The sequence below is a fragment of the Triticum urartu genome, chromosome 3 (assembly GCF_003073215.2).
Source record: "Triticum urartu cultivar G1812 chromosome 3, Tu2.1, whole genome shotgun sequence".
Lineage (NCBI taxonomy): Eukaryota > Viridiplantae > Streptophyta > Magnoliopsida > Poales > Poaceae > Triticum > Triticum urartu.
The window spans coordinates 183,237,702-183,240,984 of record NC_053024.1 but is presented as its reverse complement, the minus strand read 5'-3'; positions in this window follow the sequence as shown (position 1 = coordinate 183,240,984).

Here is a 3,283-nt window from a genome sequence, read left to right as displayed (position 1 = left end):
CATGCCTCGCAGAGAACGTGACACGTGCGGCGAAACACCCGAAGCAAAAGATGAAACACAGGAGCAAAATAAAAAGGAAGATTATCACCCCAAATGATCTAATTCGCCGCGGAGTCGTAACTGCTTCTTCATCGCCTCCACGACCTCCATCTCCTTGCGCGTCTCCTCCGCCATCTTCTTCATTCTGTCCATGACGCAGGATTTCTCGACGCGAGCCTTCATCATCTGTTCCACGGCCGCATTACTTACCTTGACAGCAGGTGGGTGCTCGATGCGGAGCTTCGCCAACTCCTCCTTCTGTTCCATGATGAGGGCCTACAGCATCTTCATCGAGGAACTACTATTCTCATGCAGCTTCTTCCAGCCGGCGTTCTTCTCCTTCAACAGGTCGATCTCGTGGCAGAGCTTCGCCTTGTCCTCCTGAAGTCGCAGGATTTCGCCGGTCGCCTTCTTCTCCGAGGCAATGCTCTTCTTCAGCAGCATCACCAAGCCGGCGGTCAACTCCCCCTGCTGATTGAGCTCAGCGAGCATGTCATCGAGGCTCTCTTTTAGCAACTCCATCAAGCCTTGGATGAACTCATTCTGCTTATGGAGGTGCTTATTGAGCTGATCAGGGATGTCGTCGAGGGATAACGACTCCAGCTCCGCCGGCTCGGCATGTTCGCCTCCGCGGCTAGGGCGCTCCTGGGAGCCATCGCCTGCCCGTGAGAGATCTTTCAAGGTCTCTGCGTGGCGGCGAGCCCTCTCTTTTTTCCGCAGCCTTGGTTGCCGCTCCCTTGTTACGAGTAATTCTCAACCTAGAGCTCTGCTCACCGGCCATGGCAACGACGGACGAAGAAGAAGCACTTATGAGGAGGAAAGGTAGATTAATTTTCGGTTAGGTAGTTCCCCTTTTATAACCTAAATACTAGCACTAGTACTAATACCTGCATAGTGGGAACACGTTCAGGTTTGGTACGTACTAGTAGGTGTGAGCAGGCTTTCGAATGTGATGGGAACAAGGTAAAGATTAATTGATGGTTTTGGTTTCGAGGCCCGAAACTGCTCCCGATGAGTTTAGTGGAACATAAATTTCAAGTACTACACTGCTCAAATGCGTAAATATTATGTTACTGTCAAAAGTTGGCACAAAATACGAAGGAGACCAATGGAAGTACTACTAGCAACCCACGATTTAACTACTCGTGTGCGCGCAGTGGAGTAATAATGTCTTTCTTCCACCCTCACGTCCACTCAATTTGCATGCGCTGTATTAATTGACCATCAATGAAGTGAATGACTTTACACGCGTCAAATTATCACATGGGGTGGATCTTGGTACAAAATTGCGTCCTCCCGTGTGCCCGCGTGTGCGTGCGAGGGAATGAGTGCGTGCATGGCGTGCGTGCACATCTTCGCTTCGTGCATCTACCGCCAGTATGGCTCAGGGAGGATGTGTACATTCTTCTAGAACCAGCAGCACGTCACTGTGATCAATCCACGCAAGGAGGTCGCGACAACGCCTCCACATGTGCCACGTGGCTTCATGAACTGTAAGAGACACTGTGTAGCGTGCCATTGGTATTCTAATTTACGTGTTTTGCACATACTCGAAGTACTAGTAAGGTACACGTGCATTGCACACATCAGATTTTGCAACCAAATTATGAATAAATACCACACTATATAGCATGTAAGCTCTGAGTCATATATGCCTGATGTAGCCCTTCGTTTAATTCTTATAGTTCATCTCATTCAAAATCAATTAGTTTCTATAAAAAAGCTAAGAACGTGGGAATAGGAAAAACATGGGATTATAGTGGAATGTCTTCTTGAATCCTACAGGATTATACGAGTGTTTGATTGTGCATAGAAAAAACGTAGAATTCTTTCAAAGAGGTTTGAGTGGATGGGATGTTTCCTATGAAATCTAGTGCAAATGAATCATATGGAAAAATTCCTATGGTTTACAATCCCACGAATCAAACAACCAAGATAGGAAAAATTCCTAATGATTAGAATCCTCCAAAATTCCTTTGAGAATCCTTTGAATCAAACAAGCCCTTAATCTATTTTATGATTCATGGAATTGTGCGTTGTAAAGCATAAAGTAAAAACAAATAATGGCAATTCAACTAGGAAAAAAAATTGGGCAGTTATGATACTGAAGATTCTAGAACAAAAGAGAACCACTTTTGTTTTGAGGTTTGTGCATTATGCTTAAGTTCAACCATGGAGTCTGCTAGATTGTACATGTGGCAAAATCCGGTGGGGGGCTAGAAGATGGTGCGAGGGACCGAGTGGAGGGAGACTATGAAGGAATGCACAAGTGCGAGATCGATAATTAGAGATAGGGGGCGAACACGTGCGCTGTTGCGCACAGTGGCGGAGCCATGGAAAATAAATGCGCTAGGGGGCCAAGCATTGCTAATCCTTTACGAGGAGGGTCAATTCATGAACTTAAACCATTTTTAGCAGTAATTGTCTAATGATCACATTCATATTAGCCTCGATATATAGTGATGTTAGGGGGGAGGGGGCAGGGCCCTTACTGCCCCCTGTCTTCGCCATTGTGCACGTGTTTGAGAGATGAAGCGGAAGGCATGGATGATGAGAGGGGGACGTTGGATATATAATTAATGTGGGTGTATTAGCTATATATGTTAATCCTATATAGAGAGGTATAGATTGATCGATGTGGACGTGGGAAAGAGGGTGAGACCTCACTGGATATATCGATTGATCGGTTTGTGTGGAAAACTATGAAAGACCTAGCTATATACACACATACATAGAGGAACATCGATCGTTGCGCATGCACGCGTGAGAGATAAAGAATACCCGATATGATGGAGAGGGGGATGTGTGTGGGTGTGTGCCTTCATGGGAGACCGACCTGAAGAAAAAGATTGCATGCCTGCGATGGATAATGCCGACTGGTAGTGTGTGTGCATGCATGCACAAGAGAAAGTTAGTGGTACAATTATAAAGAGAAGACTATTGTGTGGGTATAAAAGAATAGGTGAGGTCATAATCAATGTAAAGTTGAATTCAAATATTTGAATAACAGATCCTGATGTTTGAAACCCATGCATGCATGAATATAACAGAGATCTGCGCGGTGTGGTTTGGAAACGAGCATGTTGTAATGTATACACATTGAACAAGGTCAGACTAATTTGAATTTAAGATACCGATGGCAGACATCATTTGGCCACGTCGCATTCGTGCATTGACACACTATTCTAACTGGAGATGATGGGCGGCTTTCGCATCACATATCTATATCTATACCCCTATATAT